Source organism: Strix uralensis, chromosome 9, assembly GCF_047716275.1.
Source record: "Strix uralensis isolate ZFMK-TIS-50842 chromosome 9, bStrUra1, whole genome shotgun sequence".
In the NCBI taxonomy this organism is placed as follows: Eukaryota; Metazoa; Chordata; class Aves; order Strigiformes; family Strigidae; genus Strix; species Strix uralensis.
The window spans coordinates 4161758-4180066 of NC_133980.1; positions in this window are offsets into that span (position 1 = coordinate 4161758).

Genomic DNA, 18309 nt, shown 5'->3' on the forward strand with positions numbered 1-18309 from the left:
AAGGTTCTCTGAAATAATGTTAAGGCCCAGTTCAGAGAAATACTGTGTCAGCATGCTCAGCTGAGCCAAAGCCAGGAAGGATAGAGGCTCCCCCAATATGGAGAACCTCTGCTTTTCCTTGACGTGGCTGCTTGGAGACAGTTGCCACTAACTTTGCCGAGTTTTTAGCCCCTCTTCAGCAATAAAACTTCTGGGAAGAGCTTCATCTTTCTCTGGGCTGCAGTGTTGTCCCTTGGACACTCACTGTCAGGCAGCCAGGAAAAGCTTGATTGAGGGAGGTCAAAGTAGCTTTGGAGACGGAAGCAACTCCTTAACTGACAGCTTCATTCTTGTCAGGAAGGTGCATGTTGCATTTAATCTTCACTGTCTCTGTGACTACTGTGAGGAAACAGTAAAAACCAGTCACATGTGAAAAGGATAAGTTGTTACTGGTGGTAAAACCTCATGCATAATCTATTGGTACTAGGAAAGGGAGCTGCTTCTTACTTTGCTTTCAGGGATTCAGCAATAGGAAAGCCCAAGAACTGCTGTTTTACCTCCCAAGTAAAACCACAAAGCCAGTTTCTTCAGCTGTGGGGTTCTTGGCTATGAGTTTTTATGGCTATAGAGAGGGAGGGGAGATAAGGAAATGGTGGAGTGCCATAAGCTGGGTTTAGCCTTGCATTTACTGGAGCTCTTCCTATTACACGTTCTTCCCCTAAAGCTTTTTCTCACAGCCAAAAGGAGAGGGTTTTGGTTTCAAGCAGGTAAAAGGATGCCATGCTCTAGGTTTGAGCAAGAGAGACTTCTTGAATCCGTGGCTGAGCTGAAGGTCCCCCAGATTTCCTTTGCTCCATGTCCAGTCCTTTTCTGGCGTGAACGTGATTACACAGACACTGCACAAAATCTACTGGTTTCAGGTGAAACTACTGAAAGGCTTCAGTGAGGGAGTGTAGGAAAGGAGTGTGGGGGAGTTTGAAGATGAGGAGGAGTTATTTGCATCATCTGATCTTTGGCACTTGCTGTATCTGGCTCCAAGTATTTGGATGGATTACACAAGAGCTGGGTCTGTCAGTACAAACACATTTATTGTATGCTATTCTGAGCACACAGGTGATTCTCCTGCCTGGAACATTTATGCACAGGTGAAGTTCAAGATGGGGATTTGGTTGCAGAGGAAAGATTTCAGCTTCAGTTTTTCAATTTCAAGCACTTCTAACCACTCAACTGCATTATTATACCCATGCTACCCTCACAAATGCTAGGGCTACTATTATTCCCACTGCAGGATAAAGATGTTTTCCATATATCCTTTATCCTCTCTGAGCAGTCTGACACTCTGAAAGGCTCTCAGCCGAGATGAATGGATGTTAAAGCTTGGTACTTCTCCTAAAAGTCATGGAGGCCTTTTGCTTCAAGCCATGGATCAGAGAAAACCAACAGTGAATCAAAGTTGACAGGTGAGAGAAATAATTTTAAATTCCGCACATATGTAAGAATACTCTGTAGAAGTAAATTTACTGAACATCATCAGTCAGACTTTGTTTCTTCAAAAGGCATGTTAAAAGCATGCATCTTAACAATACTGTTCAAAATCTGCTTCTTCCCTCTTACCCATCAGCTATGTTAATTTATTATTATTTACCATAGTGTAATTCTAACTCCAATTAACTTATAATTAATAAGCACTTGACATTTTCAGAGTACTTCAAAATTAATCCTCTCTCAACGTGCCTCTAAGTAGTTGTTAAAGATGAGAGAACTAATTTCAGATTATTCATATTTATTGAAATGAAATATATCACGAGAGGAAGAAAAAAGAAAATGCAGGAAGTAAAATCCCAGTTTTACTGAACTCAAAGCTGTACAGAAGTCAAACAAGTATGAATTAAAATGGTTTGAGAGTGTTTATAAACCTGGAGCAAGCGATGCCCCAGCAGGTCTGTGGCACAGAGGGAGAAGCGGTGTCGGGGTGAGAGGTGCTGGCGTGCCCCCGGGCTGGGTGTGGGATGGGAGACAGCAGTAGCATTTCCAACACAGCGCTCATACTGCGCAGGCAGGATGCAAGTTGGCTGCAGGGCTCTTGGCTTTGGTGTCTCCAAACCCTTGTTTAGCCTCTCACTCTCTGCCTGGTAGCAGGGACCATTAACTCACCCAAAAGGCTGTGCATGAGCACTGCCTGTTGGACTTGGTTAGAAAGACTTCAGTGAAGCCCTTCCCTCGTCTTGGCAGAGCAGAGGGTCTGAAAGCACAAGTCAGGAGGGCACAGGTTTTGCTGGAAACCATAGCAGTGACGTTGTGAGTCTGAGCCCTACAGCAAGAGCAGACTCCCACGTGCACCCTTGGGTGCTGCATGGCTGGGAGCATCCATGTCCTGTTTTGACAGTGCTCTGGCTTTACAACCCCTGGATGATGCTGATTTTCAATGTCAACATCCCATCTGTGTCATTCTTGGTGTTGTTTTTGGCTAAACACTGGTGATAGCATTTGCAGCCAATATTCTAAGGGTTTTTTTTTTTAATTATTATTATTTTTGGGGTTATGAAATCAGAGTTGTTATTACATAATCTGTTTTTGCTTTCACACTCATTATTACTCTTCATTTAGAATAAACAAGACTGTTCCCTGGCATGTTCAAGCGAAGTGGTATTTGTTAATACACCCAAAGGTGGGTGCAGAGGTGAAGAGGTTCCCTGGACTCTGGAGCCATTATCAGGCATGTCTCACTGGTGACACTGCCCTTGGGTTAGAAAGGGTCGAATGGGTTGGGTGGGAATACTGGAGGTCGCTTCCTGTTAACACACTGAATAGCACAGATCTCACAGCGTGATGCTGCTAGACAGCTAAAATAAAGGGGTGTTCTGAGCTGTTCAGCTGTTAAATAAATTCTAGCTCTGTAAAGTAGGCTGTATTATCTTTGGACTGCTCTGACATGCTGGTAATCAGACTCGCATGGGAGATGTTACTTAGATGTCTGCTCCTTGCAATGTGGCACTCGGGCATCCAGCCGGTCTGTCCTGTCACTTGCCATTCAGTGGGCTACTGAGAAGAATGTCTTTGTCCATACCAAACAATAGATAAATTATATATATGCTTGTTCATTTTTCTTCCCTAGACTATTCAGTGATATTTCTGTTTCAACTACTTCCCTCAGTGTTTTGCTTTGCCCTCTGACTGTCTGTCTGTGAGAGCCTTGATATATCAGCATACACTGGAGTGAAAGTCACTCCTTGTTGCAGCCCAAAGACATATTTTCTTGGTGTCTGAAGCACTCCCAGCTCCCGCAGTACAGGATGCAGTTCAATTCCTTTCATGTAATGCTGCTACACTCATCCTTTCTTACTTATTGCAGGTACTCAGCAGGTAGATATGTGTCTTGTGGGTGCTTTCCAGGCCATAACCTAATACTTACAGTTTTTCTGTAGGAGGAGAAAAACTGTCCGTCCGTTCCCCCCCCCCCCCCCCCCCCCCCAAGAAAGAAAACGGACCCTAGGAAATGTGGCACTGCAAATTTCAGCTGAAGCACTAGACAGACTCTTCCAGGTGCTAGTGGTGAATGCTTGCTTTACATGTGCTATGCCTTGCTGCAGGGCCAGGAGCTGGACCCAAGGGTTTCAGCGTTGCTTTGCCTTCATACAAAACATATGCATGAATTTTTCCCATCCAATTCTTATTGCCAGTAAATGTAAACACAACCTGACTTGACTGTGTAATTTGTTTTCTTTGAGTAACAGGACCTTAGAGACATGCTTTAATCTGTAGGTCTGCATCTCAGAAAATATTCTCTCAAATCCCTTCTTTTAGCACCTGAAGTTTTGAGTGCTTTGTTGCTTCCTGGAATTTGTGTGATTAGATAGATACAAACATGATCATATGGGGTTAGAGAGTTGTGGGAAAGTACTGCTGCTGGCAACAATATGGTTTTGGTTATTTTATATGTATTTTGAGATACATGCATCAGTTTTGGGCTTTTGCTGCCTCCTATTTCTTCTTACATAGGTGAGTCCTATTTCGTTTTGGCTTCAAATTACTGCCATAACTCTGTTTAGCTGGTGTGAATGCTCACCAAATCCAGCGTCCCCACTGTGGTGTGGGTTCCTAACTGCTTTTCCCTACCCTTTAATGGATGTCTCGGTAGATTATGGAGAGCAGACCAGGTCTGATGACGTATTGGTTCCAGCAGTGCTGAGAGACTGCTGGTGGCATTTGGGTCCCTCTGAGGCAGAAGGTGAGATGTCACCTAGCTCTCCTGTCTGGGTGTGTGTCATGCCCAGGGTCCTCTGCTCCTTCCCTTTGTAAATGGCACCTTCTTAAATCTTTCTATTCTGTTGTTTCCCACCATTAAACATTCCAGATTTTTTTTTTTCATGTCTGTGAAGAAAGAACAAACCACAAAAATCATTGCATATTTTAATTGAAATGGGTAATTTTCCTATTTTTTGGTCAGGCTACAATTGACAAATCAGTTTTTCACACAGCCTTAACTGAACGACCAATTTATCACTTGGACATAATAGGAGGGAAAAAAAAGATCCCTCTTATAAATCAATTTTAACAGGTCAAAACTGTAATCCTTTCACTTTTTCATTCCCTGTAGATACCCAATGCAGCTGCTATTTAAAAAACAAACAAGCAACCTGCTATTGACTTCAGTAAGGACTAGATAAGACCCTATCTATGCATGAGCAAGAAAATCCTTGCAGGAGATGTAGAATATAAGACAAGTAGATTATCTCCTATGCAGAGTTATTTCTCCTTTTAAATAGTAAGAGATTAGTATGCCAGCTTCTAAATCAATAGCACAAGTTTAACTTTCTCTCGAAGTTCACTTACTAAACCTTTCAAATATTTTTTTTTTCTGTCATGCTAAGCTAAAATGTTCAAAACCAACATTTAGTTTATTTTGAAAAAAATAATTTATTTTGAAATAGTGCTTTTGTACTTATATGACATGCTTAAATTATTCATATCCTTCAGAGGAACAGAAGCTTAATTTGTTAATTTACTCAAGAAAAAAATCCATAGATTTGATGGGGTTTTGATGTAATTCTTTCACATGAAGAACTCCAGGCTCACAGGTACCTGCCTAAAATGAATGTATGAAATGTGTAAGCCATGTGTTAAGTAAACCTCAAAAATTGCACCTTTTCTCTTCTCAATTATTTTTCAATTAAATTGATTTAAGGGTTAAAAACAAATAATACTTACCCCACTAAGTTTGGAATTCACCTGCTTATACCAGCATGAACCCTAAAAGTGAATTGAATGCCTGGTCAGTTTTTACTTCATGCGCTTTAGATTTACTCAGCAATTTGTGTATAAATAAATAATAAATAAATCTGTGTTAAGCAAAAGAAAAAAGTTTAAAAAGTTTCTCCTATTGAAGAGGGTTAAATCTGCACTTTTTAAAAACTCCAGATGAATAGCAAGCTGAAAATATAAGTGGAAGCTGCTAGAAAAATAAATAAGCCCAGTTCTTTAACTGTTGAGTGTTTTTTTTCTTTCCCTGGTTCAGTAAATCATTTTTTATGACTGGCAAAGATCCAGAAATTTACATCATGTACAAAAAATAAACAAGCAGGAGTAAAGACAGGAATGAAATCCCCATCATTATTATTATTTCTGGTTTTAAGTCAGTTGATCCAATGAAATAATTTACTGCAACATTTGAAATAAAATAAGGATTCTTACAAGTAGGTGTCTTTAGGAAAAATAGATTAATGGTTGGATGGCAAGAAGTAAAATAATTGGATGGCATTGATTTCTTAAGTAAAATAATACTAGGATTCATTGTTCTATTTAGGTCATATTAAACTGTTTCAAAAGAAGAGAGTTTACAAAGAGTCCACCACCACTACTCACTGAGCCTTTGGTGTTTAGCATACACAACTTTTCATGTGAGGGAGTCAATCCAGTGAATCCCTGAGGGAATGGGGGAAAAATTAGCTCAGATTTATTAGGGCTACTTCTCCATTTCCCGAGAAGGTCACATTGGAAACTTTCATAAAAATTTCAAACCGATCTCTTAACTTTTCCATGTATAATTCATCTTTGGTCTCTTGCATTTCTTTTCTTTATGCTAGGTCCTAAACCTTTCAACTGATATTATAAAATCCAGGATGAAATGAGTGTTCTGAGATGGGAACCAATAAGACATGCTTGTTGCTGAGATTTGTAAAGATCAGCTTTTAATAGTTGTGCCTATTATCAGCTTTGATGTGGTCACTTAAAAAATAAAGCTGTCTTTCTCAGTGGACTTCTAGACTAGCTTAATGCAATGCAGCAGGCTTTTTAAAATTACAGTGTTTGTCATAGAAGATCAGGCAAAAACTTTTTAAAAAAAATCTTAACTCATTCACTTGCAGTGTAAAATGCTGGAGAATTCCAAGGTATGTACAGCTGCCAATTTCTGCTCACCCGAGCCAGAGGGATGTCTCCACTGTACTGCAATGAACCCGTATTTTCTAGGTCTTATAGGTATAAATTAAGTCAATGACTCAGAGAAAACTATTGATATTGCTTACACAGCTGTGTTTACTTGATTTCCTACTACCTATATTTTGTATTCCCACAAGTTATGTTTTATCGTGCTGGAGAGACTTTAAAATATGCAGATATCAGTGTTAGTGCAAATTTGGAAGTGACCATGGGTGGTTAGTCACAGACGAGTATAAGACTAATTGTCTTTTCTAAAAATAAGAGAATATACAATAAATGAGAAGACTCAAAGGGCTTGTTAAAATAGTTGCAAGCTAAGGAAAAAGTTTCATTAAAAGGAGCCATATTCAGCACCTATTTGATGTGTGCCCAGGTAAATAGAGCATTTGTGTGACCAAGGTGTTCTGATTCTTAGTTACATTTGTATGTGCTTATTTCAGACAGAGCTGCAGCGCTGGATTGTGCAATTTATAGATTATACATACTACATAGTCATTGCCGAGGTACACACTAAGTGACAGCTCTTTGGTGATAAGTTGACAACAAAGCTGAGCAGTGGTCTTTTTGTCTATAGACTGGGGTGCTCCTCAGAGACAGAGATATCAAACAGTTGTCAGTAGGGCATTTAGCTGTTTGCTAATAACTGATGTTGCGGTACTTTTCAAAACAACATTGAAGAGTAACTTCCATTTAATAGTACACTTAGAGTTTCCATAAAAGCATAAAACAAAAATAGAGGCAACGAGCTCTTATGAAGATGAGGTATATGCTTGGCTTAACCTCTGAATAAAATGGGAAAGGTGTTTACCAAAATGTAATAAAAGATTTTTGTGAGTGGTGTGGGAGATGTAGCGATCTCAATCTTGTACTTGCAGAAATGAGCAGGGAGAAGCTATGTCACTGGAGTGTTGGTACTGTTGGGTCCAGATAACGAAACCAAAACCAAGGTGTCTTGTTTTCAAAGTGTGCTACCCGAGCCTGAGAGAAGAGTGCCTTGCCTGAAGGAATAGAAAAAGAATTGCTATGAAGTAGTATGCTTTAGAGACAGTGGACATTGTAATGCACCACAGATGTTAACTACTTTTGTACGGAGAACATAAAATAGAAAGGCGGAGGTCAGCTTGCTAACCAAACTGAATTTCTCCCAAAATGAAGAAATGATACTTGGTGTGGTGACCACCAGCATGTACGGTGATGCCTGGGGCGCTGGAGTATCTGTGTGTTTCTATCAGCTCTGGAGCATGACTGGTTTCAGTGGGACCCACACAGACGGGCACCCACGCTTACATGTTTCAGAAAATAATCTTCAACTCGAATGTTTCAGGACTTCAGGATTTTTAATGTGCCTCTGAGTGAGCAAACTTGAAAAGCTGTAGTCTAGGTCAAGGTGGTTATTCAGAGACAGGTGAGCTCCCTACAGATGCACAAGCCTGTGCTTTCTCTGTGCAACTATTTCTGTTGAAAACCTGGCTGGAGAATAATGATTTTTTTGTCTTAATTTTCTCACTCTAGAGATTTCCTGCTACCTGTTCTCAGTTCAGCACTTCCCTTGCAGCTTTTCAGCTCCTGTGAGTGCAGTAGTTGCAGATGACTATGGTGTGGCTTTATAGTTACAAAAGACCTTTTCTCCTGTTCTGGTGCTCCTTTTCAGAGAAAGCGAAGCCTCCCCAGTGACTGTGTGTCATGTAATGTAAGGAAATGATCTGGTAGGTTATTCAGGAAATTTGTTTCCTTTTAACTTCAGGATCACTCCTTGCAGCTGTCCTTTCGTTCATCTCAAACATCTTAATCAACTAGAAATTGAGAAGATATGCCACATTTTTCAAAATATTGGTGTTTCAGTGAATTTTAAATTGACTGTGTTGAAATTACACCTTCAGTTGGTTAAGATTTAGAGATACTGTACATCAGCCATAGTTTTGCAGCTTCCAAATGCAATTTCCAGTATGTTGGTTGGTTGTCATGACCAGATAGAGAAAACGAACGTTTGTGTATTGGTGTTGTGGGTGGTTTCCTGTTCCCACATCTTGGTGGGGCATAGCTCCTTTGAACATGGGTCTGTTTTGGTTGCTCTGGAGCTTGGCTGAAATGTGCAGCTGCAGAGGAGATGGTGAGCTGAATACCGTATTTTGGAGCTAAATATGCTGAACATGTTCAAATGCAAAGATTGAAGGAATCTCAGAGAATTCCCTTGCCCTGGGAAGAACATATTGGTTCATTATATCATGGAGAAACATTTGGCAATTAAAGCTGAAATTTATCCACAAAGGAAATAATTAAAAATATTATTATATATTTATGCTAATACAGTTAACTGGAGTATATGTATAAGTTCTGCTCAGCTCATAATGATTATCTGTTGTGCAAAAAAAAGAACAAAGTTGTTCTAATTAATAAGAAATATGAACTGAGATGATTTGCTAGGGAATGTTTTACTGTATTTCAATGTTACAAAGTGTTTGAAATTTGAAAAATAATTTGCTTAATTTACTGTTAGGTGGTATGCACATATGGATTCCATTACAACTAACATTAAATAATTGAAAACACAAGTAGCTAAAATACAGCTTAACTAGTAAGGAAAGCTTGAAATATAAAATAATGCATTTTTGTAATAATGCTATTAAGCAGCCATTAGTGCTGTACTAGTGTTGTGTAGAAACAAGGAGCAGATCCATATTATTTCTGGCAACTAATTTTATAAAACATCAAAGAAAACAAGTAGGAAGTGTAAAGCACTCTTGAAACCAGTTTGCTTGTAGCATTTCCCACTTTTGCTGCAAGCACTGTCGTCCCCTGAGAGCCAGTATTCCCCTGTTCCTCAGTGAAGTCAGGCAACGTTTTCTGTGGGTTGTGTGCTAGACATTTTGGATGGCCTCCCTGCATGTTAATTAGCCCCAAACCCTGCACAGTAGGGAATTAACCTGAACCCAGTCTCTTCTGAAACGCCAAGACCTGCTCTGCCGGCACAGTCCATACCCGGGTACTTCATCAGTACTGTATACTGGTATCCTTGTGTTCATAAAATGCTGCTAAATTAGTTATACCACTTTAACTGCATCTCAGCTCAGCACCGTTACGCAGGCTTAACTCCTCTAAACTCTTCCTCTCTAATCTTAATGGTAAGATGTGAAGGAGTTTTGCTAAAACCGGAAGGTTGTTCTGCAAAGTTTTTGTCAGTTTTCCAGGGGAAGGTGGTAAATGTTGCTAATAGCTAAAGGAGAAAATCTTTAGTTGGTACAGGGAAAGATCAGCTGTGTCATAATCGTAAAACAGATTTTCAAGGTCCTGGCGATAGGATACTTTGTCTTCATTAATAAATTATTATACTGAACTGCAGTGTTTAATTATTTGCAAGGGTCTTTATTTTTTCTGTCTCTAGAGCACTGCTCCCACTGTAATACCGGGGGGGGGGATACCAATTTCAGCTTGCCCGTATGTTTAAACATATCACATCAAGTCCTAATGAATTTTGTGTTTAAAATTTTATATTACCTGACTATATATTTAGCATTTCAAGAATGTGCCCTTATTTGGCTTGTGTTACTAAGGGGAGTGCTGTTTTGGAGGTTGAGAGCACAGCTGAAATGAGGCAGGGTTAGGTTCTTTTCTGCACATTATTTCTGATTGGCACAGAAAGTCATTAAAGGAAAGCTTCAAGAACTATAAGTTAAAAGTTCATCTAAAAAGTTGTTCATCAGGAACAAGAAATGTCTTCTGAACTCTCACCAAATGAGAGTTATGGGGGGGAGAATCATAAAGATGTCGCAGAGGAAAGTTATAACTCCCAATGTAACTGAGATGCCCCTGTTTAACATGAATTTTAAGGGATATAGCATACAAAGACTTTCCCAAATCGTAACATAGTTTTCATTCAATGATTTGGAAAAATAAATTGATAATTTGAGAAAACTACTGTATAGTTTTGATACTATTGTACCGAAAATATATATACACAAATATTTTGAAAGAGATATGCATGGATGAAAAGTCAATCTGAGATCCCTTTCTGAATTATTTAGAATATTGACAGGAGGAGGAAACTGCTTAGTAGTTTCCACCATGTCTATAATGCAAGATGAGCAATAAATACAAGCTCTTCTTAACCCCCTGATTTATGACTTCATTAATAAAGATGGATGAAATTTCTTTTATTCATTACTTATTCAAATAGTTTGGAGAAAACATATATTTTAAATCAAATGCAATGGAATTTCTAATGAAGCCTCCAGAGAAACACGGAGTGAATATGCAAAGAAAGATTACATATACTGATTGTGGAATAGTTTAATATAGTAAGGAAAAAAAAAAAATCCCAGCTCAGTCATATCATGTAGGATTTCTGATCACCTAATGTGATGGATAGAACTAGTGTTTGGTTGATGAAATAAAAAATATAATTTAAAATAAAATATCGAGTATTACACAGAATTGTTTTCTGTGGGTGGTACATGCTCTGCTGTCAGTCAGAGCACCCATGGGATTATGGAAAATGTCAGGATTAACAAATCCTGAAGGCGAAGATATCCAAGGAGCATATATGTGATATATTTTGGTGGTTTTAGAGTTTTTTGTTTGTTTAAAGCTTGAACCAGGAGCAGCAAGCAGCACCTCTGCAATCTATCTGCAGATCTCAGGTGCGCTGCCTCTAAATGGTATTAGCTCTCCTGCATCTGGGATGGAACTGGAACGAAAACATTGTTCCATAGATACAAAATGAAGAATTTAAAGTCTGAGATTATGGTCATGCTCTCAAGTCTGCCCAAAGGGAACTGTGTCTAGGGAGGTGGACTGCAGATTTACCTAGGTTACATTTCAGCTGCATGTGAATGAAGGCTTATGCCTCCTTTCTTTGAACAGCCACACAGATAATGCTCCTAGGCCTGAACTGACGAATAAAGCCAGACTCCAGTGAGCAGGGAGTAGGCAGACATGTAGTAGGAGCTGTTGGATCCCTTCTCATTTCAGGACATCAGTTTGTTACTTTTTCAGAAGAAAATTTTTATGATTTCTTTTGATTAATTTATAGAATTATAGACAAATTCCACAGTGTTAGTTCAATCTGAATTAAAGGGTTTGGTTTTAGTTAGATGTTTTTTCAGCAATCTGTGTTTGCCAAAAAAAAAAAATCTTTTAAATTTAAGATTTGAATGAGAACTCAAACAAACTTATATATCACTTTGTCAAGACCAAAATGGGAGGCTAAAGAAAGAGAACGTCAAACTGGTTTTTTTCAGCTTTTGAGGAATAAAAGTCATTCTTCTAACGTTCTTTATAATATCTGTGGTAGGAATAAGGAAGGGAGTGATAAGCAGGTTGAGAACTTCTCTTCGTATGCCCACCCCACTGTGCTGCTGCAATGGGGAAGGTTTCTCTGGCTCCTGAGCTAGGAAGTGTGGGAAGGTTGTACCTGGAAGCAAGATTTCCTCTTGTACAGGGGCACGTACGCAGGCTGTCAGGCACTAGGAAGAAGGGGGGCAGAGGAGGTGATGAAGTTGAGTTTTTCTGGGATGAAGCCAAGTGCAGTTCCCATGCAGCTCCTGGAGAGGAGTGTCTTTCGAGTGACCTGTGACAAATGCTTTCTTATTCTGTCTTCTGCTTACATGGGAAAATAGTAAAGAAATATTTATATTTTTTGCCAGTTTCCTTTGTTTCCTCTTTTCAGTGAACCTGAGCACAAGCCATAAGAATGCAGTCTATGGTTTCTGCATGTGGAAACCTTGTTATGCTGAGTTTGGGAACAAAATTTCCTTTGGTGTGAAATAAGCCGAGATTCTGCTCTAATTGTTCAATGTGCAGTGTTCTTCCTAATTTGTCATCTGTGTCTGAGTTGTACTTTTGTATAAAATAACCTGTTTCTATTACTGAACAAAAAGTTAGGAATGAAATTCAAGAGAGAAATTAGTGTCATAATCAGTTCATAGAAATAACTTCACCTTCTGCTTGATCCCATTTCTGTACTATTTTAAATGTATACAGTTTCATTTTTAAAAACTCTGGCATTGGGTTTTTTAAAGCTAACTGAAAGTCTGTTCTGAAATATTGGCAATGAAAATAGTATTTTTCAGTGGAGTAGCCAAACTGACTTTTCACCTAGTGAGTGGACTTCAAACAGGCTGAAATTCTGTTTTCTTAATTACATTTTGACTATTGAAGGTGTATTTTTTTGTTAGGAGTTAAAAGGCCAAACCCAAGTAGCAGCTTTATAACCAGCATTGTCAGCCTTGCTATGGATGTTTTCTATGCTTGAATATAAAATGGAGCCACTGTATTTTATTAGCGAGGAAGGAATTCACAGTTGTTTTGCACTGCAGCTTTTAATAAATGAATGGAGCAGTATATCTACACTTTATTATGCCCATTTATGACTTTAATGGTGAATGTTTCGGTATTCTGAGTTCCTGCTAGAACTTTCCTTTATACATTTATGGATGTTATATCTGCTTGTTTGTGGATTCTCACTGCTTCTGGTGTAAATTTCAGTGTATATTAGTCAAGGCATGGAAAAAAGCAAATTTTTCCATGTGTCTCAGAAGTGATGAAAGTCCACGGACATCGGGGAGAACTCCTCGGCAACTTGTTGGAGGTACAACTGGGATGAGGGACAGTGGAGCGTCTGTGAAGATTTGAACTCCTTTCCTAAATCCCTTTTGCCAATATAATCTGCATTTCTGCCTCAAGTAACATATACATAATCATCTTACCTGTCCCACCTCCCCCATCAGAAGAGGGCTGTATTGGGCTGTGAGAAGGCTAACTCTGCGGATATTAAATATTGCAAGGAAATTGCTATGAGTTTGGCCATCTTAATATAAAAATAAAAGCCTAAATTATAATCAATGAATCGTCATTGAGATGAAAGTCCCATACATTATTTGAGTCTGACCTGGCTGGTGTTCAGGACACCTGAATGCTGTGAAGTAGATCTGAAGACCACAGGTGGAAGTCCCATGTCCATGAAGGCAGAGTGGGGAAGCAGAAGGATCTTTCCATTGCCTGTAATGAAGCCCAGATTGTTTTCTTCAATGCAGGTTGCTCTCATTTCTTCATTCCGTAAAATCCAGAAGCATATTCATTTTAGATTCTTTACACTTTAAATGAACCAATAAGAATTTCACTGAGAGAACTAGAGCTTCCAGAAAGAAATTCTATGATCCATTTTAAAATCTTTGGTAATTTTTGAAAGTGTTTTAAATATTGAGACTCAGTAGAGTACGACAGTTTTATTTTTTGTAACTGCTAATTTGTGCTCTTTAAATTATTTCCTTCTAGATGGCAAAGCTCTTTAAGGATGATTACTTCATTCATCTTCAGTCTGTGAGGGCCAGGCACTGAGTGAGAAATTAGTTGGGCATTTTTTTGTGTGTAGGCTATCACCATTCTGATCCCAGTCCTCCTGCACATGTCATCAGTGGCGAAATAAATTTCCAAACTTTGACTTGTTTTTAAAAATTATTTTGACAGATGGCATATGCAGGGGCAATTTAAAATCTGACTTTTATTGTGTGTTTATGCTTCTTAGTAAATAATTGCATAGTTTCTTCTCAAGAAATAACATCTTAAAAGATGATTACATCTGAGGATGTTCTGCTTAGTTCAGTATATCACAAATCACAGTGTCTTTCTGTTAAAGCAAGTCTTCCTGCTGATTGTATTTTATTGTACAGCAGCATTGCATATAATGATTACTTTCTTTTGTGCTGTACTATAGCAAAGTAGTTACTGAAATCTACTGTGTACTTACCACCTGCCAGATTTCATGCACCAGCATTTTTCTTTTTCTTTTATTTTCCTCCTCGGCTCCCTGTACTCCCCCGAAAGGATTGCACAGCTTGCTTCCCATCTACTCTGTTGCTTGAAAGGAGAGAGTGGAGAATCAGAGAGAAACTGAAGCTGTATAAATACAGTAAAGCATCAAATATTTGTGGGCAAGAAGGCCTTTATGCATATTAAAGAGAAAACTCCAAATACACTCACAAGGATGGCACTGGCCATTAGCTGATGCCTGCTAGACCCCACTGGCAACTGTTTGTCCTGTGGAATGGTCTTGCATTGACTAAATATAGATTTATATTGTTTATTAGTTTCATCTGATGTTTATTATCTGCACCATGCTAAATCTGTTTGCTTCGTAGCTCACATCTCGATGTCTCTGCTCTCCATTTCTTCTCTTTTGATCAGGCATAACCATTCTGAATTATTCTACATGTTTTCTATGACAACACATGCTTTGCAGTGGCCTTGATCCTGCAAGGTCTCTACCTTCAGAAGTACCCTCTGAAGTCAATGTTAGTTGTGAAAAGTTCATGCACGTAGGATATATTTTATATTATTAAATGTCATTTTCCATAAAGTAGGATTCGGAGTTTGATCTCACTTATTAAAACATAATAAAATGATGCAAAATCAATACTGGAGAGGAAATTCAAACCCACTGTGCAATGTTTAGAGTTAATATTTCACCTTATTTATGTGAGTGCTACATCATATTGAAGAAGGAGTTATACATTACCCTACTCAATATTATATAGTGAGGGGAAGCCATATAAGTTATTTCCTTGTCCTATGAAACCAGAGAAATTGCAACAATGCTTTTGGAGAGTCACTCAAGAGAATAAGTAATGTTTTGGTTGAAAGTACAACTGGATGTTATCTGCCAATATTTATGTCTTGTACGACCCAAGTTCCTTTGCTACTCTCTGGAAATGTGGACTGCAGGTGGAAAATCAGAGATTTATCATTGTCTCCATTCCCTCTAAGCATAAATCCAAATGAAAGTTAAGCACCTGGAACTTGACTTGAGTGGCTGCAGAAGCTGAAGTTCATTGCCTTAACTTATGATTATCAGGTACTTCTCTGATGCTTTCTGTTGGCCCTTGAGGTTACCTGAGCACAAAAACTCAGTTGTTGCAAAGTTCCTGAAATGCCTCTGTCTTGATTCAGGAGCTGCGCCTCTCTCAGGCTGGAATGTTGGAGACACTCCCCTGCTTACCTGCCTCTTGGCACCCGCCCCAGCAAACAGAGCAGGCTCTGCAAAGTCTGTAACAGGCACGGATCCCTTTAGCACCTGAAAAAAATCTATATCATACAGATCTCCTCTATCCTGGGGGATATCAGGGCCACCCAGTTGTGGGCAGTGCTTCAGCAGCGTGCCATCACCTGCCGTTAGAAACTTCTCCCATGAATAAATTAATTAAAACCTTGGATTGTTTTAGAGAGGAGTGGAAGGGGATAATGCCATAAGCATTGTTCTGGAGGTGGTGCTTTGTGAGGGATGTGGGGGGGTCTTCTGCTTCCAGGGTTTCCTGCGGCCTCACAAAAACATCTGCTGGAAGTAGTAGGCTCCACTCTAGGAGGTCAACACGTAAAGGTCATTTGGTTTTTATTGCCAATGAGATTTTATTTTCACCCTGAGCATTGCACTGTACTTCACTGCTAGAAAGACACAGACAATTTAAGCTCTCCTGAGATTTGCATAGCTGTTAACATGTCCTGTAAACAGACTTTGCCTGTAGAACATGGAAGCAGGGCTGCTAACTGAATTTCCAGGACAGAAACCATGTTAATACATCTTCACTGATGTGCTGGAGTGCTCAGACACAATGAAGAACAGAACAAGCATGATTTCAATGTTTCTAACCTAATTTTGTTGCAGCATATGACTACAGGTACTGCCTTGTGAAACCAAATCTCAGCAATTACATTTGAGTGCTGTTGATACTGTTTGGAGCTGTAAAGCACTGTTTGAGTTTCTGTACATGCATGGGATTGGATGTCGATCATGGCAAGGTGTTGTCAGTTCTGCCTTTTATTTTATTTATTTCTGCCTTCACACATCTCCTCGACAAAACTAAGTTATTACATTGAAAATTTGACCACCTGGAGTTGGTCTTTGGTAAGAAAGAAACTGGAGAGCTTGGCTTTTGCAGGTGTCCTGGCTCTTATTTCAGAGAGATTAAATTGTGCCGTGGTTCTTGCCTCTCTAGAGTCACACTCAGTTTTTAGAATATCCATATGTTTGTATCTGAACTTCTTGCTCACTCAGATATTTGATGGAGGGAATTGAGTATTTTCAGGTTTGCCATCACTGTATCAATGCAACAGCTGCTCAGAGAGTCCACTTAATCTCCAGGTGGTTTAAGGTGTGGAAGAAATTCCAAAGAGTATGAAAGTGCATAGATCATAGAATCCTAGAATGGTTTGGGTTGGAAGGGACCTTAAAGCCCATCCAGTCTCAAACCCCTGTCATGGGCAGGGACACCTTCCACAAGCCCAGGTTGCCCAAAACCCTGTCCAACCGGGCCTTGAACCCTTCCAGGGAGGGGGCAGCTGCAACTTCTCTGGGAAACCTGTGCCAGGGCCTCACCACACTCACAGCGAACAGTTTATTCTTTAGATCTAATCTAAAACTGCCTGTTTTCAGTTTAAAACCATTACCCCTCATCCTATCCCTACCCCGCTGATCAAGAGTCCCTCCCCCCTTTCCTGTAGCCCCTTTCAGTCCTGGGAGGCCGCTCTAAGGTCTCCCCAGAGCCTTCTCTTCTCCAGCTGAACCCCCCCAACTCTCTCAGCCTGTCCTCACAGGGGGGTGCTCCAGCCCCCCAAGCATCTTTGTGGCCTCTTCTGGACCCACTTGAGATTCTTTTGAATTCCTTGAAGGAGTTACAGTGCCTTTTAGCCATGGCTGCATGCCATGGTTTCCTTGACACCAAAGAAATAGTCATGTGTGAGAACAGTATGGAAAGACAGGAACATTTCATTCAGAGATGTTTGGACACAACAAAATTGTTGAAGCTACTCAGCTGCAGTAAGAAACTGCAATGTGATTTAATGGTATTCCAAAATATAAAACAAGAAATAAATCTTCGTTAAGTCACATGTTCATGGCAGAGGTGTGTGGGGCAGATGTATCACCCAGGTGCTTAGGTCAACTGTGCAACATCCACTGAGCACCAGGCTGCTACATCTGTGCTGCTGACTGTCTGATTAGGCAGCTTAAAACTAGCCTTGGAATGTCTGCATTCTGCTGTTGTCATACCAGTCCACATATAGACGTACTGTGAATTGGTGACATATATAATTAAATGTCTTTAAACTTAATCACATCAAATGCCCTCATGCATAGTGGTCAAAATTGGTGCCAGTGACTTCCTGGGAAGATGAAAGGAAACACTAGTTAAGTGAGAGTGGGCATGAGTTAGAGAATAATGCAGCTTTTATTCGCTGAGTCATATAATACAGTAACTTCTTGGATTATTGTTTTGTGACTTTACATCTTGTTAAATCCTCTCTCATCACAGAAGCACTCAAAACATCACTTTAGTTGATGATCTGAGAAGTCCTAAATGAGACTATTGGTTATTGTGAGATGATTAATTTAGATCCACTGATGAATTTGTCCCTGTTCCTCCTCTGATATGTAATGATGAAAACATACTCTTCTTAATTTATTTCACGTAGCACAACTTTTTTCATCTGATCTGATGTATTCCTTGACCACTGATCTGTAGAATCCTACAATAATCCCTTCATGATAATATTATCTCTTGAACTGACCATACAAAGGCCTTAGGAACTGCAGAGTGCTCCTAATTAACTTCTCAGAGACACTGTTTATTCCATTTGTCTTTTTTCTTTCTCGGTTTTTTGTGTCACCATAGCATCTGTTTGTTCTCAACCTTTCTTCTCCCCCCTACTAATTACAGATAGGGGAAATAAATATCTAACCTTGCTGGAAATTCATGAATATTAAGACATTCCCCAGATAAATCTGTAAATCTCTAAGCTGCATAGTTTGTCAGTACCTTACTCAAGAATTCACCTTTGGAATGAATGCAGATCTACAGTACAAATTAATAATAATTTCTTGCATTTTTAAACTTACTTTTCAAC